General features: G+C 45.8%; 1 long non-coding RNA gene across 1 annotated transcript in view; it reads left to right on the top strand.

Annotated features, from left to right (window-relative positions):
* The first annotated feature begins 237 nt into the window (after positions 1-237).
* Positions 238-27,315, top strand: part of LOC134760700 (uncharacterized) — a 78,747-nt gene continuing 51,669 nt past the window's right edge. The window contains exons 1-2 of the long non-coding RNA XR_010138582.1: positions 238-946; positions 1,050-24,490. This is a non-coding gene — a long non-coding RNA (uncharacterized LOC134760700). The remainder of the gene's footprint in view (positions 947-1,049; positions 24,491-27,315) is intronic.

The following is a 27,315-nucleotide window of genomic DNA, read 5'->3' as shown; positions in this document are numbered from 1 at the left end:
TGTGATTAAGGAGACACAGTCCACATAAGTGATTGAGGCTCACACAGTCCACAAAAGTAATTGAGGCTCCCATGCACGATTCCAGTCCACCATTGAGATTGTGACTCCTGTATTTAGACTCAACATACAAGAGGTGTTGACTCTTGTACCTAGAACCAAGACACGTGCTAAATACTTTTCATTCTTTCTCTTTCTTTCTTTCTTTCCTTCCTTCCTTCCTGCTTTCTTTTTTTTTTTGAGACAGAATCTTACTCTTTTGCTCAGGCTGGAGTACAGTGGCATGATCTCTGCTCACTGCAGCCTCTGCCTCCCAGGTTCAAGCGATCCTCCTGCCTCAGCCCCTGAGTAGCTGGGATTATAGGTGCCCACCACCACGACCAGCTAATTTTTTGTATTTTTAGTAGAGACGGGGTTTTGTCATGTTGGTCAGGCTGGTCTCGAACTCCTGACCTCAGGTGATCTGCCTGCCTCAGCCTCCCAAAGTGCTGGGATTACAGGCATGAGCCACCGTGCCTGGCAACTAAATTCTTAATCTCATCAGTAGACCTTCTAGCAGGTAAGATTGTGACATATGCCCCTGCCCACCACTTGAGTGATTTGAGCTTTCTGCCTGGGCTCAAAGGTAAAATTGTGAGATATCATTGGACTCAGTATCTAATTGATGTAACTATTTTGCTTTGTCTCTAACCATAGGGGACATTGTGACATATTTCTGGGCCTTGTACCCAGGTGCTGTGAATCTCCTCTGTTGTCTTGGCGATGCCCCAGAAGGCATTGTGACATATCACTGGGCCCTGCACCCAGGATATTTGGCTCTCCTGCCTGTTCCCTGCCGACATGGGCCATTGAGGTGTATTGCTGAGTCCCATCACCCACATGATGTAACTATCCTGCTTGGGCCCTTTCTACAAGGGGCATTTGACCTATCTCTGTGCCTTTTATCCAGGTGATGTGACTCTCTTCTCCAGCCTGGTCTCAGTCTACAGGAAAAATTGTGACTTATCTCTGAGACTAGCACCTAGCTGATATGACTTTTCTCTTTTCCCTAGCTTCTGCCCACCGGGGAGAATGTAACATGTCCCTTGTCCCAGCACTATGTTGATGTTACTCTTGCCTTCATGCTGCAATCGCAAGACATTGTGACCTATTTCTGGGCCCAGCGCCAAGGTGATGTGAGTCTCCTGCCTGGATCCTGCCTACAAGGGGTACTTTGACATATCTTTGGACCCATCAACTCTTTGATGGGACCTCTTCTCTCCTATGAGCTTTATTCTGGACCATCTGCACAAAATAGAGAGTGACTTATCACTGAGCCCAGCACACAGATAATGTGACTCTCCTGCCAATTCCCTGCCCTCAAAAATGATTGTGACATATCCCTGGAGAAGGACCCAGATAATGTGATTCTCCTGCTTGTTCCCTACCCACAAGTAGGGTTGTGACATTTATCTTTGCTTAGTTTACAGGTGTGATGATGACTTTTATACCTCGAACCAGCCAATATGGGTAATATTGTGGGCCTTCCCTTTGTTCGAAGGTAATGGGTTACCACTTTGTTGCATATCATATAAAGACCTTGGGTGGTACAGAGAGTGTCAACACAAAGCCCGGCACACAGGTGAAATTGTGTGTTACATACACACACCCTGCCAACCATTTCATTAATCACATTCATACATGGACAAAGCCCACTGATGAAGTTTTAAATCTCACACAGGAATGCAGCTTACAATTGGAATTACGACTTTCATATGTGAAGATTTGGCCACACTTGGAATGGTAACTCATTTCTAAATCCACTCATAGATGGGACTCTCCTATCTGGACCGAGCCAACTAGAGTGATGTTGACTCTCATATCTTGGCTTAGGGCCACAGGTACAATCGTTGGTCCATACCAGCATGAGTGTCTCAGAGTGAATGGTGACACTAATGCACACTGTATAATGCCATCAGTTGGTACAGAGAATGTTTTCACAGGGCCCAGAAAACAGGTGGGATTGTGACCCTCATATGAAAACCCAGCTGAAAGTAAAGATGGTCAACCACCCAGCTGAAAGTAAAGATGGTCAACCACCCAGCTGAAAGTAAAGATGGTCAACCACCCAGCTGAAAGTAAAGATGGTCAACCACCCAGCTGAAAGTAAGGATGGTCAACCACCCAGCTGAAAGTAAGGATGGTCAACCACCCAGCGGAAAGTAAGGATGGTCAACCACCCAGCGGAAAGTAAGGATGGTCAACCACCCAGCTGAAAGTAAAGATGGTCAACCACCCAGCTGAAAGTAAGGATGGTCAACCACCCAGCTGAAAGTAAGGATGGTCAACCACCCAGCTGAAAGTAAAGATGGTCAACCACCCAGCTGAAAGTAAAGATGGTCAACCACCCAGCTGAAAGTAAAGATGGTCAACCACCCAGCTGAAAGTAAAGATGGTCAACCACCCAGCTGAAAGTAAAGATGGTCAACCACCCAGCTGAAAGTAAAGATGGTCAACCACCCAGCTGAAAGTAAGGATGGTCAAGTAAAGATGTAAGTCATACATCAACACAGTGCAATGTTGAGGTTCTAAATCTAACAACCAGAGGCAGTCAGAAGATTAAAAAAAAAAAAAAGGCTCTTGTGCATAAATGTGGTCCACAGGTGGGTTGGTGACAGACCAGGATTCAGCACACCAAGGAGGCTGGGACTCCACTAAGTCAACACAATCTGCAATAGGAATTGAGGCTATGATGCATAGATCCAGTTCACTGATGAGATGTGCCTCATGTAGTTGGACCCAACATTCAGGATGTGTTGTTTCGGGGGACCTGCCCTGAAAATCACGTAGTTTCTTTTCTATTTTCCTAAGTGTCGGCTGGCTTAAGAAATAAAGGGACAGAGTACAAAGGAGAGAAATTTTAAAGCTGGGCATCCAGGGGAGACATCACACATTGGTAGGATCCCTGATGCCCCACAAGCCACAAAAACCAGCAAGTTTTTATTAGGGATTTTCAAAAGGGGAGGGAGTGTCTGAATAGGTGTAGGTGACAGACATCAAGTACTTAACAGGGTAATAGAATATCACAAGGCAAGTGGAGGCAGGGCGAGATCACAGGACCACAGAACCTAGGCGAAATTAAAATTGCTAATGAAGTTTCGGGCACCATTGTCTTTGATAACATCTTATCAGGAGACAGGGTTTTGAGATCAACTGATCTGACCAAAATTTATTAGGCGGGAATTTCCTCTTCCTAATAAGCCTGGGAGAACTATGGGAGACTGCAGTTTATTTCCCTCCTGCAGTCTCAACCATAAGAGACAGGAATGCCCGGGGGGGCCAGTTCAGAGACCTACCCCTAGGTGTGCATTCTCTTTCTCAGGGATATCCCATGCTGAGAAAAAGAATTCAGTGATATTTCTCCCATTTGCTTTTGAAAGAAGAGAAATATGGCTCTGTTCTGCCTGGCTCACCGGCGGTCAGAGTTTAAGGTTATCTATCTTATTCCCTGAACAATTGCTGTTATCCTGTTGTTTTTTCAGGGTGCCCACATTTCATATTCCTCAAACACACATGCTGTACAATTTGTGTAGTTAACGCAATTATTACAGGATCCTGAGACGATATACATCCTTCTCGGCTGACAGGATTAAGAGATTAAAGTAAAGACAGGCATAGGAAATCACAAGGGTATTGATTGGGGAAGTGATAAGTGTCCATGAAATCTTTGCAATCCACGTTCTTCTGTCATGGCTTCAGCTGGTCCCTCTGTTTGGGGTCCCTGACTTCCCGCAACAGTGTTGACTCTCATACCTAAAACTGGGACATGTGCAAGATTGTTAATCTCGTCCCTGGACCTACCTGCAGGTGTGACTGACATATCATGTGCCCAGCACCCAGCATGATTTGAGTCTCCGCCCACAGATGAAATTGTGACATATCACTGGACCCAGAACGTAGGTGATGTTGTTCTATTCTGCCTTGGCCCTGCCTACATGGAGCATTGTCACTTGTTTCTAGGCCCCGCACTTAGCACTCAGGTTATATGTCTCTTCTGCCTGTGCCCAGCCCTTGCAGGTTCATTGTGACATATTTTTGGGGCTGACATTCACGTTATGTAACCCTCCTGCCTGGGGTCTTCCTGTAGGGAGCATTTTGACATATCTATGTGCCAATCACGCAAGTGATATGAACCTTTTCTACTGCCTGGTTTCTGCTCACAGGAAAGATTATGACCTATCAATAGGCCAACATGTAATTCTTGTAACTCTTTTTCTCAGGTTCTGCCTACAGGGGAGATTGTGACATGCTGGACTCAGCACCAAGGTGATTTGAGTCTCCTGCCTGGACCCTGCCTTGTAGGAGCATTGTGACATAGCTCTGAGCCAATCACCTAGTTAATGTGACTTTCCTCTTCTCTTCTCTTACCTGAACTGTGCCCACAGAATAGATAGGGGCATATCTCTAGGACCAGCGTCTAGGTGATGTGACTCTCCTCTCTTACCTGGCCATGCCCACAGAAGGCAGTTACTTATGACTGGGCCCAGCACACAGGTGACAGGGGTCATGGAGACATATCTCTGGGCCCATCACCTGGATGATGTGACTCTTCTTTTCTTCATAGGGCCTGTCCATGTGAGGAATGTGACATATTGCTGGGCCCAGCATCTATGTGATGCATCACTCCTCCTGTGCCTTGTCTCTTTCAATTGGAGTGATTGTGACATGAAGCTGGGCCCAGCCCCTAAGTTATGTGACTCTTCTTTTCCATCTGAGCCCTACCCACAGGGGGCATTGCAACATATTTTTGACACCCTCACCTAGGTGATGTGACTTTCATGAGCGAGCCATCCACTCAGTTGGTATTATGACACATTTTTGCACACGGCACTGAGGGGATATGACTCTCCTCTACTGCTTGGGCTCTGTCCAAGGAGGTATTGTGATATATCACTGGGTCCAGCACCTAGGTTATTTGACTTCCCTCTACTGCCTGGGCCCTGCACACATTGTGTATTGTGACATATGGCTGTGTCCAAAACATAGGGGATGCAACTCTCCTCCATTGGCTTTGCCCATAGAAGTATTAGAAAAGATTAGTAAAAGAGAATAAAATTTCTAATTATTCATCTAGGTGATTTGATTCTTCTTTTCTGTCTGAGCACTACACACAGCTGAGATTGTGACAGTGATATGCACACCCAGCCAACAGTATAGACTCTCATCATCCCACCTGAACACAGCCCACTGTTGAGGTTCTGAATCTCACACCCAAAGTCAGTCAAAAGTAGTGAATTGACTCTCATATGCAGATTTGGTTCACATTTGGGTTTCTGACTCTCCAACCAACATTCAGCAAACCTGTGAGGCTGTCACTCTACTAAGAAGACAGTCCACAGGACAGATTGATGCTGTCATGCATGGATCCAGTACACCATTGAGATTGTGACCATGTACTTATGCCCAACATGACATTTCACTGGGCCCAGCACCAAGCTGATGTCACTCCTGTATTATCCAGGTTCTGACTCCAGAGAAAATTGTGAAATATTGCTGGGCCTTTCACCTAGTTGATGTGACTGTCTTACCTGTGCTCTTTTTTCAAGGGATATGGTGATATATTGCTGGACCCAGCACCTAGGTGATGGACTCTTTTCTGCTCCTAGGGCTCTGCCTAAAAAAGAATTGTGTTGTACTGCTGGGCTTAGCACCAAGGTGACAATACTGTTAGCTGTGTCTGCATATCAAAGTCATAATCTCACCTGTGTGCTGGCCCCTGTAATAAAACTCTGTACCGCCAGGGGTATTATACAATATGCATAAGTTTTATAATCTGCCATGACTTTCATACAGGTAGAAGAACCAGGACCCTACCAGTTTCCTTAAGCCTAGTTATAAGGGTCAACATGTACTTTATTGGCTGGGTCTAGTTATAAGAGTCATTGTTGTGCCTGTGAGCTAACATCACACCTGTGGCTGGATCTACATATGACAGTCAAAATTCCAACTGTGGACTGTGTCCATGTACAAGACTCAGGACCTCATCAGAGGTCTCTGTTCATATGTGAGGGTGACACTCATAACTGTTGGCTGGATGAGCATACAAGAGTCACAATCTCATCTGTGTGCTGGGTGCACTTATATGTCAAAATGCCACTTGTGCAAAAGAAACAAGCTAAAAGAGCCACTTATTTTAAGTGCTGGGCTAAAGATATGTTACAATATCCCCTGTGGGCAGGGCCCAGGAAGGAGAGTTAAATTACCTGCATGCTGTGAGCAGTGATATGTCACAATGTCTTCTATGGGCATGGCCCGGGCAGGAATTTCACATTACCTTTGTGCTGTCCCAAAGATATGTTTCAATCCCCCTCCATTGGCAGGCTTAGAGAGAATAGAAGAGTCACAGCACCTAAATTATGGCCACAGAGATAAATCACAATACCTCCTGTGGGCAGGGCCTAGGATAGAAGCTTACATTACCTGCAATCTGGGCTTGCTAAAATAATTCAGCCTCCCATTGCCATGATCCAGGCAGAAGAGGAGAATCATATCACCTAAGTACATGGGCCTGTGGTACGTCACAGTCCATTTTCAAGGGGCAGAATGCAGGCAAAGGAAAAATGTCACATCACCTAGGCAATGAGTTCAGAGGTATGTCACAATACCTACTGTGGGCAGGGCCCAGGCAGTACAGTCACATCACTGTACTGGGCTCAGTGATATCTCACAATGTCTTTGTGAGCAGGGCCCTGGCTAATGATAAGAGTCAGATGACCCAGTGATATTTCACAATACCCTCTGTGGGTAGGGCTCGAGCAAGAGAGTCACATCACCTAGGTGCTTGACCCAGGTATATGTCACAATCTCCCCTGAGGGCTGTGTCCAGGCAGGAAAGTAAAATCACTCAGGTGTTAGGCAAAAGTATATGTCACAACCACACTTGTGGGAAGGTCCAGGGATGAGATTTCACAATTCCATATATGTTCCAGCTTCAGGTGGGAAAGTCAACACCTCCTGTGAGTTGCATCTAAATACATGAGTCACAATCTCAATGATGGACTAGATTAATCCATGAGAGTCTCAATTTTACCTGTAGACTGTGTACTGGTATCAGAGTCAAAGCCTCACAGGTGTAATGAATCCTAGTCCTAGAGTTACCATCTACCTGTAGACAAAATCTACATGTAAGGATTATAATTCCAACTTTCAACTGTGTCCAGGTGTGAGATTCAGAAGCTCAACAGTTGTCTGTATTTACATGGGAGGATGACAATTTTTGCTGTGGGCTGGAAGTGTATATGAGAATCACAAACTCAGCTGTGTTCTGGGTCCTCTTATGACACTCTCTGTACCACCGGAGGGCTGTACATTGTTTGGGTGAGACTCATAATCCCCTGTGAGACATTAGTGCTGTATAAATGCATGAGCTTACTGTTGCCCCACGCCCAGGTATGAGAGTCAACATCTCTTGTATTGGCTGGTTCCAGGTATAAAAGTCATTGCTCTGCCTCTTAGTTGGGTTCAGATATGTGTCACCATCCCTCCTGTGGCTAGATGCACACATGACATTAAAAATTTCAACTGTGGATTGCGTCTGTGACTAAAATTCAGGACCTCACCAGTGGGTTCTGTCCATGTGTGTGAATGACAATTCTTACTGTTGGCTGAGTGTGCATGTGAGATTCACAGTCTCAACTTTGTGCTGAGTTATGTAATGACAATTTCTTTACAACCTTGGGGGCATTATACAATATAAGGGAGTGCAATAATCCTCTGTGACATTTATACAAGTAGAAAACCCAAAACCTTACCTGTTGCCCTAAGCCTAGGTACAAGAGTCAAAATATCTTCTATTGGCTGGGTTTATTGTGCAAGTGAGTTGGGTTCAGAAATTTGTCACCATCCAACCTATGGCTGGATCCACATATGACAGCCACAATTTCAATGGTGGAATAGGTTCATGTGTAAGATTTAGGACCTCACCAGTAGGCTCAGTCTATGTATGAGCATGGCAATTCAAACTGTTGGCTAGGTGTGTATAGGAGAGTCACAATCACACCTGTGTACTGGGCCCTGTAATGACACTCAGTATTTCCCAAGAGCTTTATACAATATACATGGGTGTCATAATCTTCTGTAGCCTTCCTCCAAGTAAAGGACCCAGACCCCAAAGCCTAGCTACCAGAGTCAACATCTCTCTTATTAGTTGGGTTCAGGTATGAGAGTCATCACCATTCCTGTGAACTGAATCAAGAGTGAGTCACCATCTCACTTCTGGCAAGATAAACATATGACAGTCCCAATTCCAACTGTTGGTTGTGTTCACATATAAGACTCAGGACCTCAACAGTGGTCTTTGTTCCTGTGTTATAGTGACAATAGTAACTTTTGGCTGGGTTTGCATACAAGAGTAAAAATCTCATCTGTGTGCTGGGCCAAGTTATATGTCACAATTTTACCTTAGGGAAAGGCTGAGAAATAAGAATAACACCACCTTGATTCTTCACCTGGAATGTCTCAATCCCCTCTATGGGCAAGGCCCAGGCAGGAGAGTCACATCACTTGTGTTCAGGGCCCAGTGACATAACATTTCCTCTAGGCAGAGCCCAGACAGGAGAGTCATGACATTTGGGTGATGGGTCCAGAGATAGGTCACAGGGGCCTAAAGAATATTTTCTTTATGCATGTTTTGGGCAGCAGAGAAGAGGCACATTATGTAGAAAATTGGTTCAGAGATATGTCACAATGTCCCCTTTGGGTAGTATGCAGGCAGGTGAGGAGAGTCACATCATCCAGATAATAGGCCCAGCAATATGTCAAAATGTCCCCTGATGGAAGGGCAAATAAAAGAAAGTCATGGCCAGGCACAGTGCCTCACGCCTGAAATCCCAGCACTTTGGGAGGTTGAGGTGGGCAGATCACCTGAGGTTGGGAGTTCGATACCAGCCTGGTCAACATGGTGAAACCCCATCTATACTGAAAATACAAAAATTAGCCGGGCATAGTAGCGTGTGCCTGTAATCCCAGCTACTCAGGAGGCTAAGGAAGGAGAATCGCTTGAACCTGGGAGGAGAGGTTGCGGTGAGCCAAGATCGTACAATTGCACTTGAGCCTGGACAAGAAGAGCCAAACTCCATCTCAAAAATAAATAAATAAAAATAAAAATAAAGTCACATAACCGAGATGAGTAGACCAGAGATTTCACAATGTATGCTATAAGTAGGGATCATGGAAAAGAGGAGCTTCAAATAACTAGGGGCTACACCCAGATATATATCACCCCAGTGGACAGAGCCTAGGTATGAGAGGAGAGTCATACTACACAAATGCTAAGCCAAATGATATGTCACAATTCCCACTGTGGACGGGTCCAAGAAAAAAGAAAATAGTCACATCATCTACATGTTGGGATCACAGATATGTATCAATGTTCCCTGTAGGTATGGCCCAAGCAGAAGAGGCAAGTCAAGTCGCCTAGGTGCAGAGCCGAGAGATATGTCACAATGTCTTCTATAGGCAAAGCCCAGGTACAAAAGGAGAGTCACATCAAATAGTAGATTGGCCCAGAGATATGTCACAATGCCCCTGTAAGCAGAGTCTAGGCATGAGACTCAAATCACTTTTGTGCTGGGCCCATCAATATGTCACGATGCCTTTTGAGAGGAGGACCAAATCAAGAGAGTAATGTCACTTTGTTTGGCCTAGCGATATGTCGCTATCTTTTGTGTGAGCAAAACATAGGAAAAAGAGATGAGTCACATCAGCTGGGTGCTGAGACCAGAGATATGTCTCAATCCCCCCCTCAACAGAAATCATGCAGGAGAAGAGAGTCAAAACACATGGATGTGGTCGGGTGTGGTCTCTCATGCCTGTAATGCCAGAACTTTGGGAGGCCAAGGCAGGTGGATCACCAGAGGTCAGGAGTTTGAGACCAGCCTGGTCAACATGGTGAAACCCCGTCTCTACTAAAAATACAAAAATTAGCCAGGTGTGATGGCAGGCGCCTGTAATCCCAGCTACTTGGGAGGCTGAGGCACAAGAATCACTTGAATCTGGGAGGTGGAGGTTGCAGTGAGCCAAGATCATGCCACTGCACTCCAGCCTCAGTGACAGAGTGAGACTCTGTCTCAAAACACACACACACACACACATACACACACACACACACACACAATGGGCACAGAAATATTTCATAATGTCCCCTGTAGGAAGAGCCCAGGCAGAAGAGTACAATCACCTGGGTGTTGGACTGTGCAATATGTCAAAATAGCCAATGTGGGCAGGCCACAGGCAGAAATCACATAAACTGGGTGCAGGGCCTGTAAATACATCATAATGTCTTCTATGGAGAGAGCCAAGACAGGAGAATACATCACATCAGCTAAGTATGGAAAAAAAATGACATGTCATAATCTCTATTGGAAGGTAGACCCAGGGAGGGGCCTACATCAGAATCACACCTACAGGAAGGTCCAGGGGCAGGATTAACAATCCCACACATGTCCCAGTTGTAGGTTTGGTCTAAGTACATGAGTCACAATCTCAAAAATAAACTGGATCTATACAAAAGAGACTCAGTTCCTTCTGAAGACTGTTTCCCCTTAGTGCAGTCACAGCCTCACAGCTGTGGGGAATCTTGGTGTAAGATTCACCAACCCACCTAGGGACCAGATCCATGTATGAGAGTTAATTCTCCAACTGTCCACTGCCTCCAGGTGGGAGATTCAGAACCTCAACGGTGGGCTGTGTTCACGTGGAAGGATGACAATCTTTACTATTGGCCACCTATGCAAAGGAGTGTCACAACTTCACCTGTTTGCTGGGCTCTGTGAGGACAGTCTCTCTACCATTCAGGGGCTGCATATGTTATGTATGAGAGTCAACATCTGCTCTGAGACCTTCATGCTGTTATGCACCCATGATTGTACCTGTGCCCCTAAGTCCATGTATGAGACTCAACATCTCTCCTATTGGCTGAGTCTAGATGGGAGAGTCCTGACCTCTCTATGAGCTGGGTTTAGGAATGAGTCACCAGCACAGCTGTGGCCAAGTGTTCACTTATGACAGTCAGAATTTTAACTGCAGACTGCATCTGCATGTGAGATTCAGCATTTCACCAGTTGGCTCTGTTTAGATGTGAGGGTGACAATCCTAACAGTGGGCTGGGTGTGTGTATGAGAAACACAATATCACTTGTGTCCTGGGCCCTGTGATGACATCCTCTCTAACACTGGAGGACTTTATATAAGATACAAGAAAGTGGTAGTTCTCTATGACTTTAATACACAGAGGAGACCCAGGATCTTACCCATTTCACTAAGTCTAGCTATGAAAGTATCTTATATTGACTGGTTCGAGGAAAGAGGGTCAGCATCCTACCTGTGAGCTGGGCCAAGATATATGTCATAATCCCACCTATGGGTAGAGAGTGAGCAGGAGGGTCATATCACCTGGGAGCTGGGCAAGGCATATGTCACAATCTTCCCTGAGGACAAGGACCAGCCAGAAGAGTCACATCCCTGCATGCTCAGTCAGGGATATTTGACCATCCCTTCCTGAAAGCAGGGAACATGAGGCATACACACATCACCTAGGTTCTGGGCCCAGTGATATGTCACAATGCTCCCTGTGGGCAGTACCCAGGCAGGAAAGACACATCGACTCAATGGAGGGCCCAGCAATATGTCCCAGTCTTTCCTGTGGGCAGAATGCCGGCAGAAGAAGAGAGTCACATATCCTAGGTGATGGATTCAGGGATATGTAAAAAGTTTTCTGTTGGCAGGGCCAAGGCAGGAGCCTTAAATCCCACTGATGTAGGGCTCAGCCATATGTCTCAATACCCCAAATATGTAAGGCCCAGGCAAATAAGACAGTCATATCACCTAGGTGCTCGGTCAAGGGACATGCCCCAATCACCTTTTTTGTCAGAACCCAGGCAGAAGGAGAGAGTCACAACACCTAAGTGATGAACAAAAAGATGTCCTAATACGCCTGCTGGCAGGGCCCAGGTCGAAGAGTTGCATCACCTAGATTTTGATCCCAGCCATATGTCACAACAGAGAATGTATGCAGGGCCCCGGCAGAAGTGGAGAGTCACAACACCTAGGTTCTTGGCTCCACGATACATCACAATTCCTTCTTGGGCAAAGTCCAAGCAGTAGAAGAGAATCACGTTATCATCTAGTTGCTGGGTCCAGCAATATGTCACAATACCCCCTAAGAAGAGAACCTAGGCAGAAAAGTCTCCTCACCTAGGCAAGAGGCCCAGAGGTATATCCCAATGCTTTCTGTGTTAGGGCTCAGGAAGAAGAAAGTCACAAAGCCTATGGGATAGACCAAGTTATATTTCACAATCACCCTAGAAAGCCATGGTTGAGGCATGAGTGGAGAGTCACATGATGTAGGTGCTGAGCCAAGTGATAAGTCACAATGCCCTCTGTGAGCAGGGACCAGGCAGGAGAAAGAAGTCAAATCACCTGGGTGATGGGTGCAGAGAGATGTCACAGTAATCCAGGCAAGAGAGTAACATCACCTTGGTGTTGGATTCAGAAATATGTCACAATGCCCCACATGGAAAGGACACAAGCAGGAGAGTCACAAAAACTGGGTGCAAGGCCTGGCAATATATTATAATTTCCACTGTGGACAGTCTCAAGAAACAAAAGGAGACTCACATCATCTAGGTTATGGGTCCCAGAGATATATTCCAGTTACCTCTATTGGCAAGGACCAGGCAGAAGTATCACATCACCTTTGCACTCGGTAATGTGCTAGGTCATATCACCTAGGTGATAAACAGCAATACATCACTCTTTCTTTTCTGAACATAGCTCACGCAAGAGAAGAGCATCGCATTTCCTAGGTGCTGGGCCCAGATATATGTCACCATATTCCTTATGGGCAAAGATGTGGTAAGGGGGGATAGTCAAATCAAATAGTTGATGGGCCCAAAGATATGTCACAATGCACTCTATGGACAGGGTCCAAACACAAGACACACTTCACCTTGGTGCTGGTAACAGCAATATGTCACAATGCCTTCTGAAGACAGTGCCAAGGCAAAAGAGTAACATCACCAAGGTGTTCGGCCCAGCTTTATGTCACAATCTCCCCTGTGAGGAAAACCTCAGAAGGGAAGAGAAGTCACATCAGCTCAGTACTGAACAAAGTGATATGTTCCATTCTCCCCTGAGAGCTAGGATCAGGCAAATGAAGATAGTCACATCACTCGGTGACAGGCCCAGGATATGAAACAATTTTCTGTATAGGCAGGCTTAGGCAGGAGAGTTAAATCAAATGGGCATAAGACCCAGTGGTATGTTACAATGCCTCCCGTGGCAGCATCAAGGCATGAGAGGAGACACATCACCCGAGTGCAAGGCCCAGTGATGTCAAAATGTACCAGTGCCCAGTTATATGTTACAATCTCATATGTGAGCTGGATCCAGGCAGTACAGTCAAATCACTCAGGTGCTGGACTGCGGCATATGTAACAATAACACCTACAGGAAGGTCCAGGGTTGAGATTAACAATCTCACACATGTCCCGGTTCTAGGTATGAGTCAATTTCTGTATGGTCATTCTAAGTACACAAGTCACAATCCCATTGGTCAACAGGATCTAGGTTTGAGAGCCCTATTCCTTCTGGGGATTGTGTTTTTTAAGTAGAGTCACAGCCTCACGGGTTTGCGGAATCTTAATCTGAGTGTCATGAACACACCTGTGGAACAGATTCATGTATGAAAGTCAAGTTTGCAACTTTTAGCCACCTCAGGGTGTGAGATCCAGAATCTCAACAGTGGGCTGAGTTCATGTGGGACAATGACAATCTTTACTCTCTCCTGGGTGTGCAGATGAGAGTTACAATCTCACTTGTGTGCTGGGCCCTGTTAGAACACTCTCTGTACCACTCCAGGGCTTTATACAACATGCATGAGAGTCAAAATTTGCTCTGAAACCTCCATGTTAGAAGAGAACTTTGATCGTACCTATGGCCCTAAGCCCAGGTGTGAGAGTCAACATCTTTCTTATTGACTGTGTCTAGATAGGAGAGTCTTCACCTGCCTATAAGCTGGGTTTAAAAATGAGTAACCATTCCAACTGTGGCTTGATGTTCAGATATAAAAGTCACAGTTTAAACTGTGGACTGACTGCATTTGTGTGTGATTCAAAACATCACCTGTAGGCTCTGTCAATGTGAGAGGGTGGAAATTCTAATGGTTGGTGGACTGTGCACACGAGAACACAATCTCACTCATGTTCTGGGATTTGTGATGACACTGTAGTATCCAAATGCTTTATGTGATATGTGAAAGTGGTAACTTTCTATAACCTTCATACAAAGAGGAGACACAGGGTCTTACTCATTTTTCTAAGCCTAAATGTGAGAGTCAGTATCTCTTCTATTGGCTGGTTCAATTCACAAGGTATGATAGTCATTATTGCACCTGTGAGCTGAACCAAGATATATGTCACAATGCCACCTCTTGGTAGGGAGCAAGCAGGAGAGCCACATCACCTAGGCAGTAGGCCATGGATATGTCACAGTCTTTTCTGAAAGCAGGGACCAGACTGGAGAGTCACATCATTAGCATGCTTAGCCAAGAATATTTAAAAATCTTCTCCTGAAAGCAATGCAACAGGAACAGAATCACCTCACCTGGCTGCTGGGCCCAGCAATATGTCACAATGCTCTCTCTGGGAAAATCCCAGGCAGGAGAGACACATCAGCTGGTTGGTGGGTATGGAAATATGTCACAATTTTCCTTGTTGGCAAAGTTCAGGCAGAAAGAGTCACAATTCTTAGGTCATGGATGCAGACATATGTCACAAGGCTCACTGCAGGGAGGGCTTAGGCAGGAGCCTCACATCCCCTAGGTTCTGGGCCTAGGGATGTGTCATGGTACCCAAAATATGTGGGGCAAAGCAAAAAGAGGAGAGTTACATCATCTAGAATCAGGGTCCAGTGATATGTCACAATTTTTTTTTGGCAGTGCCCTGACGAAGGAGAAGAGTCACATCACCTTGGTTCTGGGTCCAGTAATACATCACAATCCCTTCTTGGTCAGAGCCCAAGTGGCAGAAGAAAGTCACATCACTTAGTCCTGGGTTTGGAAATATGTCACAACACCCTATAAGGAGAGGTCCCAGGCAAGAGAGTCAAATCACTCAGGTACTGGGCAAATAAATATGTCACAGTCACACCTGCAGAAAAGTCCAGGGATAAAATTAACAATCATGCACATGGCCCAGTTCTAGGTATAAGAGTCAATACATTCTGTATGTTGGGTCTCAGTACATGAGTTACAATCTCAACAGTGGACAGGATCCTTGCATGACAGCCACAATCCCTCCCATGCACTGTATTATTTTCAAAGGGTCACAGCCTCACAGGTGTGCTGAATCTTGGTCAGGTGGGTTGGTGACTCTCCACATATGAGAATCAGTTTTCCAACTTTCGACTGCCTCCTGGCATGAGATTCAGGACTTTTTGTTTGTTTGTTTGAGACGGAGTCTCACTCTGTTGCCCAGGCTGGAGTGCAGTGGCATGATCTCAGCTCACTGCAAGCTCCACCTCCCAGGTTCACGCCATTCTCCTGCCTCAGCCTCCCGAGTAGCTGGGACTACAGGAGCCCGCCACCACACCCGGCTAATTTTTTGTATTTTTAGTAGAGATGGGGTTTCGCCGTGTTAGCCAGGATGGTCTCGATCTCCTGATCTCGTGGTCTGCCCATCTCGGCCTCCCAAAGTGCTGGGATTACAGGTGTGAGCCACCGCACCCGGCTGAGATTCAGGACTTTAACACTGGCTGCATTCATGTGGCTGGATGACAGTCTTTACCATTGGCCGGGTGTGCATATGAGTGTCACAATCTCATTTGTGTGCCTGGCCCTGTAAGAACCCTCTCTGTCTTACTGAGGGCATTATACAGTATGCATGAGAGTTGCAATCCATTCTGAAACTTTTGTGCTTGTGTGAACCCACAATTTTACCTGTGATTCTAAGCCCAGATATGAGAGTGAACATCTTTAAGAATGGCTGAGTTTAGATAGGAGGGTCTCCATCTGCCTATGAGGTGGGTTTAGAAATGAGTCACCATTCCAACTATAGCCAGGTGTTCACATATGCAGTCCCAATTTCAACTGTGAACTGCATCCATGAGTTAGATTCAGGACCTCACCAGTGGGCTCTGTTTACGTGTAAGGGTGACAGCGCTAATGGTTGGCTGGGTGTGCATAAAATAAGAAAAATTTCTATTGTGTGCTGGGTATGCTCTCTGTATCACCTGCATTTTACACTGTGTATCACCCAAGGGCTTTATACAATATGGAAGGAAGTGGTAATTTTTTATGATCTTTGTACAAAGAGAAGACCCAGAATTTTACCTGTTTCTCTCAGACTGGCTAGGACAGAGAGTATCTTTTTTTACTGGCTAATTTGATATATGGACCCACCAATAAGGGCGATTTTGCCTTTTTATTTTAGGCTTAGCGCAATGGATAAAGTAATGGGTCTCTTATGTGAGGAAAAGTCACATAAGATTATGACACTCAAGCTTATCCTATAAAGCTTTTGTGTTACATTGAGAGTATAATAACAGGATCCACTACACAGGTGAGATTGTTACTCTCATAGGCACATCCAGCTGACAGTTAGGATTGCCCCCTCACACATAAGAAGAGCCTGCTGGTGAGGTCCTGAATCTCACGGGCACACTCCAAAATTAGATTTGTGACAGTCATATGTGGGTCCCGGGACTGCTGGTGTGCTGACTTATTTTTGGAGCCAGCTTACAGACACTTTGATGACTGTCATACCTATATCTGGCCAATAAGAGAGATGTGACTCTCATACCTGGGCATAGGGCAATGGGTACAATCATTGGTTCATACCAGCATGAAGGTCTCAAAGCAGATTTCAACTGCCACTTATACCATATAAAGCCCATGGGTAATACAGAGAGTATCATAACACAACCAAGAACACAAGTGAAATTGTGACTCTCCTATGCACACTCAGCCAACAGTAAACATTGTCACTGTCACACATGGAAACCATCCACTCTTGAGGCTGTGGATCTCACACATGGAGGCAGTCAAAAGTTGGAATTGTGACTGTCATATGTAGATCTGCTTAACAGGTAGAATGGTGACTCAAAGACTAGGATTCAGAACACCTGTGAGGCTGTGACTCTTAGATTCAGAAATAGCTTGCATTTGGAATTGGGGCTATCTTGCAGGGATTGAGTCCACCATTAAGATTGTGACTTATGTACTTGGACCCAACTCAAATGAGGTCTCTTGACTCTCATACCTGAAGTCAGAGAATGTGTGGAATTTTGAATCTCATTTCTCGACCTTCTTGCTAGTGTGATTGTGATATATCCATTTGCCCAGCACCTGAGTGATTTGACTCTCCTGCCTGGGTAAAGCCCAAAAATAAAATTGTGATGTATACCTGGGCCAAGCACTTAAGTTATTTTCCTTTCCTACATAGGCCTTGTCCTCAGGGGAAATTGTGACTTATCTTTGGGCCCATAACCCAGGTTATGTAATCATCCTCTTCTGCCTGGGCCCTGTCAACACAGACAGTTGTAGCGTATAACTGGGCCAATCACCTAAGTGATGTGACTTTACTCTTTTGCATGGGCTTTGCCACAGAGTGGGTTGTAACATATCGCTGAGCCCTATGCGTAAATGATATGACTCTCCTGCCTTGGTCCCTCCAAAAGGAGGCATTGTGACCTATCAATAGGCCCAACAACTGGGTATTGTGACTCTCCTCTCTTACCTGAGCCCTGTACACAGGGTGACATATTGCTGTGCCCTGCATGCAGATAATGTGTCTTTCCTGCATGAACCTTGCCCACAGAAGGCATTGCAACATACTGCTGGGCCCAGTACCCAGGTCATGGGACTTCTCTGCTGTGGACCTCCCCACAGAGTGGAGAGCGACATGTTTTTGGTCCAGCGTTCAGGTGACGTGATTCTCTTTTCTGGTTTATTCGCACAGGCTAAGTTTTGACATATAGTTTTTCCAGCTCACAGGCATTATGATTACACTCATATGAGAACCCAGACAATAGGAATGATTTTGACACTGTTAGTTAGACTTTAGGTAGTAGGTAAAGTCTTGGGTTTCCTACTTTTAGAAGGGTCACAGAGAGGTATAAAATTTATGCATATCCTGTAAATACTTTGTGTGCTACAGAGAATGTAATAATAGGACTCAGCACACAGGTGAGATTGTGACTCTCACAGACATACCAAGCCAACAATTGGGATTGTCACTTCCAAACATGAAAGGTCACTGGTGAGCTTCTGAACCTCACATGCAGATGCAGTCCACAGTCGAAAGTCTGACGGTCATGTGTACATCTGGAAACAGGTTGAACAGTGACTGATTTCTGGACCCAGCTCAGAGGCACAGTGATTAGCTGCATACCTGGATCTAGCCAATAGGAGATATGTTGACTCTCACAGGTAGCCTTCAAGCAATGGGCAAGGTCCTGGGCTTTCTACTTGTATGAACGTCACAGAAGATTACAAAACTCACGCATATTGTATGATCTCTTCCGATGATACAGAGAGTGTCATAACAGATTCCAGCACAGAGTTAAAATTGTGATTCTCATAGGCATACCCAGCCAACAGTGAGGATTGTCACTCCCACACGTGGACAGAGACCACTGGTGAGGTCCAGAGCATCACATGTGGATGCCGTCCACAGTTGAAATTGTGATTGTCAGCCAGGCACAGTGGCCCAGCACTTTGGGAGGCTGAGGCGGGTGGATCACGAGGTCAGGAGTTCAAGACCAGCCTGGCCAACATAGTGAAACCCCATCTCTACTAAAAATACAAAAATTAGCCAGGCATGGTAGCATGCACCTATAATCCCAGCTACTCGGGAGGCTGAGGCAGGAGAATCACTTGAACCCGGCACGGGGAGGTTGTGGTGAGCTGAGATCACGCCGCTGTACTCCAGCCTGGGCAACAGGGCGAGACTCCATCTCAAAAAAAAAAAAAAAAAAAAAAAGAAATTTTGACTGTCATACATGGATCTGGCCACAGGTGGGATGATGACTTCTTTCTGCACCCAACTCACAGGCACAGTGAGAACTCTCATACCTGACCCTAGCCAATAAGAGAGATGTTAGCTCTCATTCCTGGGTTTAGGACAACGGGTAAGATCATAAGTTCATACCAGCACGTAGATCTAATTGTTGATTGTGACTTTGAGGCATACCATAGAAAGCCCTCGAGTGGCACCAAGAGTGTGGTAACAGGGCCCAGTGCACAGGTGAGATAGTGACCCTCATATGCACATCCAGTTCAGAGTAAGAATTTTCACCCTCTTAAATAGCCACAGCCCACTGTTGAGGTTATGAATCTCACACTTGGAGGTAGCTAAAAGTTGGAATTGTGAGTCTCATACATGGATCAGGTCCACAGATGAGATAATGACTCTCTGACCAAGATTTATCACACCTCTGAGGCTGTGACTCTACTACCAGGACATAATCTGAAGGTTGATTTGAGACTCTCAGGCACAAATCCAGTCCAATATCTAGATTCTGACTTGCATACTTGGACTGAACACACAGGAGGTGTTGACTGTCCTCTCTAGAGCTGGACATGTTTGGGATTGCGTATCTCATCCCTGGACTTTTCTGCAGGTGTGATTGTGATGTATGCTTTTGCCCATACTCTGAGTGATTTTAGTTTTCTTCCTGGGCCCAACCCACAAATGAAATTGTGATATATACCAAGGCCAAGGACCAAGGAGGTAACATGACTCTCCTCATCTGCCTGAACCCATTACTTAGAAGTGATTGTTACATATTTCTGAATTCAACACCTAGGTAATGTGACTCTACCCTTGTGCCAAGGCTTTGATCACAGAGAAGACTGTGACATATCACTGGGCCCAGCACCTAAGTGATGTGCTTGTTCTGCCTTAATTCTCCCCACATGGGACATTATGACGTATTTCTTAGTCAAACACCTAGGTGAAGACACTCTTCTCTCCTGCCTGGGTCTCAGCTTCAGAAGAACATGTAACATATTGCTGCACCCAGCACCTAGGTGATTTGAGTCTTCTCTGCTGCCTGATCTTTGCCAACAGTGGGGATTGTGAACTATTTGAACTATTGCTTAACCCAGCACCTAATTTTTTTTTTTTTTTTTTTTTTTTGAGACAGAGGTTCACTCTTGTTGCCCAGGCTAGCATGCAATGGCGCAATCTCGGCTCACTCCAACCTCCGCCTCCCGGGTTCAAAGGATTCTCCTGCCTCAGCCTCCTGAGTAGCTGAAATTACGGGCATGCGCCACCACGCCCGGCTATGTTTGGATTTTTTTTTTTAGTACAGACGGGGTTTCTCCATGTTGGTCAGGCTGGTCTCGAACTCCTGACCTCAGGTGACCTGCCTGCCTTGGCCTCCCAAAGTGCTGGGATTACAGGCATGAGCCACCGCGCCCAGCCCAACACCTAAATTGTGTGACTCACTTCTTTTGCTAAGTCCTGCGAACAGTGAGAATTGCAACATATGGGAACCAGCAACTAGGTGATGTGACTTTCCTCTCTTCCCTGGGCCCTGCCCACATTGGGCATTGTTACATATTGCTGGGCTCATCACCTAAGTAATGTTATTGTTCTCGTCTGCTTGGGACCTGCCCACATGAAGGACTGTGGCATATCACTAGGCCCAGAACTCAGCAATGACTCTTCTTCCCTCATCCTGCTCATGAGGATTGACATATTCCTGTCCTAGCATCCAGGTGATGTGACTCTTCTGCCTGTTCCCTGTCTACGGGCGGGATTGTGACATACATCTGGGCTCAGCTCACTGGTGCAATGATGACAATCATACCTGAACCCAGCAAATAGGAGAGATAGTGATTCTCTTTGCTGGGCTTCAGGCAATGAGTAAGGTCTGGGCGTGTTTCTTGTACGAAGGTCAGAGAAAATTACAATACTCATGCATATTGTATAAGGCTTTCAGTTGGTACAGAGAGTGTCTAACAGGGCTCAGCACAGAGATGAGACTGTGACTGTCACATGCACACCCAGCCAACAGTTAGGATTTTAACTTACACACGTTAAGATCTCAAATCTCACATGTAAATGCAGTTTGCAGTTAAAATTGTGACTTATACGTGGATCCAGCCACAGGTAGGATGGTGACTCACTTCTGAATCCAGCTGACAGGCACAGTGATGACTGTCATTCCTGGATGCAGCAAATTAGTGAGAGGTTGACTCTCATACCTGGGCTTAGGGCAACAGGTAAAATCATGGGTCATACCAGCACAAAACTCTCAGAGCAGATTGTGAGTCTCATGCATATCATATAAAGCCTTTGGGTGATACAGAAAATGTCATAATGGTGCCAATCACACAGGCGAGAGTGTGATCCTTAAATGCACACCCACCCAAAAATAAGAGTTGCCACTCTCCCACATGGACACAGCTCACCTTTGAGGTTCTGAATCTGACATCCAGAGGCAGTTGACAGTTAAAATCGTGACTCTCATACATGGATCCCATCCACAGGTGGGGTGGTGACGCTTGGACCAGAATTCAGCACACCCATGGGCCTGTTGCTTTCATACCAGGACACAGCCCCTAGGTGGGGTTGGGACTCTCGTGCACAGATCCAATTTACTATTGAGATGATGAGTCCTGTACTTGTGTGTAACTCATAGGAGGTGTTGACTCTCATACCTAAAGCTGGGACATGTGTAGAATTGTAAATCTAACCACTGGACCTTCTTGCAGGTGTGATTTTTACATATACATTTGCCGAGCATTTGAGAAATTCCACTTGCCTGGGTAGGCCAAGCCTACAGTGACATTAATTAAATCAAGCATCTAGGTGACATACTCTCCTTCCTGGGCACTGCCCTCAAGGGAGATTTTGAAATATTTCTGGGCCCAGCACGTAAGTGATGTGATTCTTTCCTCCTGCCTGGTTCCTGCACACTGGGAGCATTGTAACATATCATTGCGCCCAACACCTAGGTGATATGACTCTCTTCTTATGTCTGTGCCCTGCCCATTTTAGGGGCTGTGACATAGCACTGGGCCTAGCACCCAGATGAAGTAAATATCCTCTTCCATTTGGGTTCTGCATACGGGGGGCGTGATAATATAATGCAATGCCCAACATTAAGGTGATGTGACTTGACTTTATGGGCAATGTCCACAGGGAGCATTGTGACATATCTCTGGACCCAGCACCTAGATGATGTGACTCCCTCCTGCCTGGGCCCTGCATATAGGGGAAATTATGACATATTGCTGAGTCTAGCACCTGGGTGATGTGACTCTTCTGCCTGAGCCCTGCTCACAGGGGGCATTTTGACATAACTTTGGGTTCATCACCTAGATGATGGGACTCTCTTCTTCTGCCTGTGCTTTGTCCACAGGAAAAGCTGGACCATATCACTGGGCTGAGCACCCAGGTAATGTGACTCTCTTTCCTGGGCCTTGCCCACAGAGACATTGTGACATTTCACTGAGGCGATGTGACTCTCTTGCCTGGGTCCTGCCCATAGAGGAAATTGTGACATATTCCTGGTCCAGCACCCACGGGATGTGATGATCCAGCCTCATCCCTGCTCCCAGATAACAGGGATGAGGATGACTCTTGTACCTGGACTCAGCTAATAGGAGAGATGGTAACTTTCATAGCTAAGATTAGGGCAACCAGGAAGGTCCTTAGTTTCTTAATTGTATAAAGATCACAAAGCATCACCACTCACGCATACTATATAAAGCACTTGAGTGGTACAGAGTATCATAACAAGGCTCAGCATACAGTTGAGATTGTGACTCTCATATGCACACCCAGGCCACAGTTATAACCGTCAATCTTTCACACGGACAGATCCTGTTGGTAAAATTCTAAGCTTGAATTGCGAACACAGTCCATAGTTGGAATTGTGATTATCATATGTGAATATGGCCACAGTTCCAATGGTGACTCATTTATGGACTCAGATCACAGGAATGGTGGTAACTCTCATACCTGGATCCAGCCAATAAGAGACATGTTCAATCTCATACCTGATTCTAGGGCAATGAGTAAGATCACGGATCCATACAAGCATGAAGGTCTCAGAGCAGATTGCGACTCTCAGGTGTATATTTTAAAGCCCTCAAGTTGTACAGTGTGTCATAATAGGGCCCAGCACACCGATGAGATTTTGACTGTTGTATGTACACCCAGGTGATGTAAGAATTGTCACCCTCCCACTTGAATACAGCACACTGTTGAAGTCCTAAATCTCATAGCTGGAGGCAGTCCAAATTTGGAATTGTGTCTCAGACAAGAATCCAGTCTACAAGTGAGATAATGACTCTCTGACCTCCATTTAGCACCCCTGTGAGGCTGTGAGTTCCCTACTGGGATATAGTCTGCTGGTGAGATTGAGGTCTCATGCACATGCCGTCTACCGTTGAGTTTGTGACTCATATACGAGTACCCAACACACAGATGTTGAATCTCATACCTAGAGCTGGGACATATACAGGATTGTCAATCTCATCCCTGTACCTTCCCACAAATGTGATTATGACATATGCTTTTGCCCAGCCCCTTAGTAATTTGACTTTCCTGCCTGGGCCCAGCCCAAAACTGGAATTGTGACATATACCTGGGCCAAACACCTAAATGCTGTGACTTTCTTCTTTTGCCTGGGATCTGCAAACAGAAAAGATTGTGACATATTGCTAAGCCCAGCATTTAGATTTCTTCCTCCAGGGACATTCCTCCCTGGAATATGGGACATTGTGACATTCCTCCCTGTTCCTATAGGGACATTGTGACATATCTCTGGGAACATTAACTAGATTAAGGGACTCCCCTCTCATCCCTGGGTCATTCCCTCGGGGGGATTATGACATATCACTGAACCCAGAACCTAGGTGATTTTTTTCGCCTCTATTACCTGGACCCCATCCACAGTATGAATGGTAACATATTGCTGAGCCCAGCAACCAGATGATGTCACTATCCTCTCCTGCCTGGAATCTGCTCAGCGAGGGAGAGTTACATGTCGCCGGGCCCAGCACCTAGGTAATGTGACTCTCCCCTCCTGTTTGGGCCCTCCCAACAGTGGGAAATGTGAGATGTCACTGGGCTCATCACCTAGGTGATGTAATGCCTCTCCCCTTTATTGACCCACCCACAGTGGGTATTGTGACATATTACCGTGTTCAACAGCTAAATGATGTGACTCTTTTCTCCTGAGTGAGCCCTGCTCATAGGCCTTGAACCCAGATGATTTAACTCTCCTATCTGATCAACAGCTAAATGATGTGACTCTTTTCTCCTGAGTGAGCCCTGCTCATAGGCCTTGAACCCAGATGATTTAACTCTCCTATCTGGGCTCTGCCTATGGAGAACACTGTGACATCTCTGCACCCATCATCTAGGTGATGTGACTCTCCTCTCCTGCCTGGTTCTGGCTCACAGAAGGGAATGTAACATATCTCTGGATCCAGCACCTAGGTAATCTGTCTCTATTTTTTTCTAGGCCCTGTTTTTTTGTGTGTGTGACATGTATTTGGATGTATCACCTAGATGATGTAACTCTCTTTTCATGCCTCGGCAATGCCCAAGGGGAGATTGTGACATGTTGCTGAGCCCAGGACCCAGGTGATGTTACTCTCCTGCCTGGCCTTGCCCGCCTACAAAAGGCACTGTGACACATCTTTCTGCTCATCACCCAAGTAATGGGATTCTTTTTACCTGCCAGAGCCCTGTTCTCAGGGAAAATTGTGACATATTACTGTATCCAGCATGTAGGTGAGGTGACTCTTCTGCCTCTGTGTTGCCCATAGGAAGAATTGTGACATATCACTGAACCCAGAACCTATGTGATGTGACTTTTTTCCTGTGCCTTACATACAAAAAAATAGAAAATATCACTGGGCCCCAGACCTAGGTGAGTTGACTCTCCTCTACTACCTGGGCCTTGCCCAAAAGGGGCATCGTGACATATCTCTGGCCCCATCACCTGGGTAAAGTGGCTATCCTCTTCCGAATAGGTGCCGCCCACAGCTGTGATTGTTACAAAATGCTGGGCCCAGCACTCAAGTGGTTTGACTCTGCTGCGTAGGCCCTGCCCACAGAGGGCATTGTGATATATGTATGGGCCCATCAACTAAAAATATGACTTTCTACATTAGTCTGTTCTCATACTGTGAATAAAGTCATACTCAAGACTGGGTAATTTACAGAAGAAATAGGTTTAATGGACTCACAGTTCCACATGGCTGAAGAGGCCTCACAATCATGGTAAAAGACAAAGGAAGAACAAAAAGGCATCTTACATGGTGGCAGGCATAAGGGCCTGTGCGTGGGAACTCCCTTTATAAAACCATTAGATCCCATAAGACTTATTCACTACCCCAAGAACAGTATAAAACCACTTCCATAATTCAATTATATTTACGTGGCCTTGCTCTTAACATGTTGGGATTGCTAAAATTTAAGGTGAGATTTGGGTGGGGACACAGCCAAACCATATCAGTGTTTTCTCCTGCCTGGGCCCTGTCCATAGGGGAGATTTTGACATATCACTGAACCCAGCACCTTGGTGATATGACTCTCCTGGGCCCTGCCATAAAAGAGAATGGTGACATGTCACTGGGCTCAGTACCTAGGTGATGTGACTCTCCTGTCTGGACTCTGTCCTAAAAGAGAATTGTAAGATGTCAGAGACTAGCCCTTAGGTAATGCGATTTTCAGCTCCTACCAGGCCCTGTCTACAAGGGGCAAGGTGACATAGTGTGGGGACTATCTCTCAGGTGATGTGACTCTTCTGCATTGGCCTGGCCTAAAGGGGGATTTGTGACATATCTCTGGGCCTACCACTTAGGTGATGTGACCGTCCTCACCTGCTTGTGCTCTGCCCACAGGAAGATTTCCACGTATCTCTGGGCCCAGCACCTAGGTAATGGGACTGTTCTGCCTAAGCACTGCTTACACAAGCCATTGTGATGTATTCCTAGGCCCAAGACACAATGACGTGACTTTTCACTTTTACTTGGACCCTACACAAAGGGGGCACTGTGATATATCATGGGGTTCATCACCTAGATGATGTAATTCTTCTTTTGCTTGGGCCTTGCCCACAAAATAAATAGTGACATATTACTAGGCATAGCACCTAGGTGATGTGATACAACTGCTCTGGCCTGTACCACAAAGGGCACTGTGACACATTGCTGAATTTAGTGCTCAGGAGATGTGACCCTGGGGCCAGAGCTGAGTCCACAGGTGGATTGTGACATATTCCTTGCCCAGAACCTAGGTGACATGACTCTTTCTTCCGTCATGGGCCCTGACTGCAGTGAGGATTTTGACATATTACTGGGCCCTACACACAAATGATGTTACTCTGCTGCCTGAGTTCTGTCAAAGGAGGGATTGTGACCTATCCAACAGGCCAGAACCTCTCCTTCCTGAGCCCTGTAAACAGAGTTAATTGTGAAATATTGCTTTGCACAGGACCCAGGTGATATGGTTCTCTAGGCTAGGCCCTGCCCACTGGAGGCATTGTGACATATTGCTGAGCTCAGCACTCAAGTAATGTGACTTTCTTGCCAGGGCCCTGAACACAGGGGGTTATTGAAATATTCCTAAACCAACTTTCAAGCAACGTGACTCTCCTGTCTGGTCTTCCCACAGGTGGGATTGTGATATACCTAGGCCTAGTTCATGGGTGTGATGATGACTCTCATATGTGGACCCAACCAATAGAAAAGATTTTGACTCTCATGGCTAGAATTAGGGGAATAGGTAAGGTCTTCTGTTTCCTACTTGTGGTAATGTCACAGAAGATGATGACACTCATGCATATCCTATAACATCCTTGAGTGACACAGAGAGTTTCATAACAGGACCCAGCACACAGGTGAGATTGTGCATCCCATAGGCACGCCCAGCGGACAATTAGAATTGTCACTCTCACACATGGACAGAACCTACTGGTGAGGTCCTGAATCTCACATGTGGACATGGTCCACAGTTAGAGTTGTGACTGTCATATGTAAATTTAGCAATGTGTGAGATGATGACTCATTTCTGGATCAAGCTCACAGATGCAATGATGACTCTCAGATACTTGGATTTAGCCAATAGAAGAGGTGTTGATTCTTGTAGCTGGGCTTAGGGCAATGGGTAAGGTCCTGAGTCTTCTGCTTGCAGAAAGTTCTTAGAATATTACCACACTCATGCATATAATATAAAGCCCTTACATTTCACCAAGAGTTTCATATTAGGGCCCAGTACAAAGTTGAGACTGTGACTCTTCTATGCACACCCAGCTG

This window comes from Pongo abelii, chromosome 20 (assembly GCF_028885655.2).
Source record: "Pongo abelii isolate AG06213 chromosome 20, NHGRI_mPonAbe1-v2.0_pri, whole genome shotgun sequence".
Classification (NCBI taxonomy): Eukaryota; Metazoa; Chordata; class Mammalia; order Primates; family Hominidae; genus Pongo; species Pongo abelii.
This window is presented reverse-complemented; position numbering and strand designations above follow the sequence as displayed.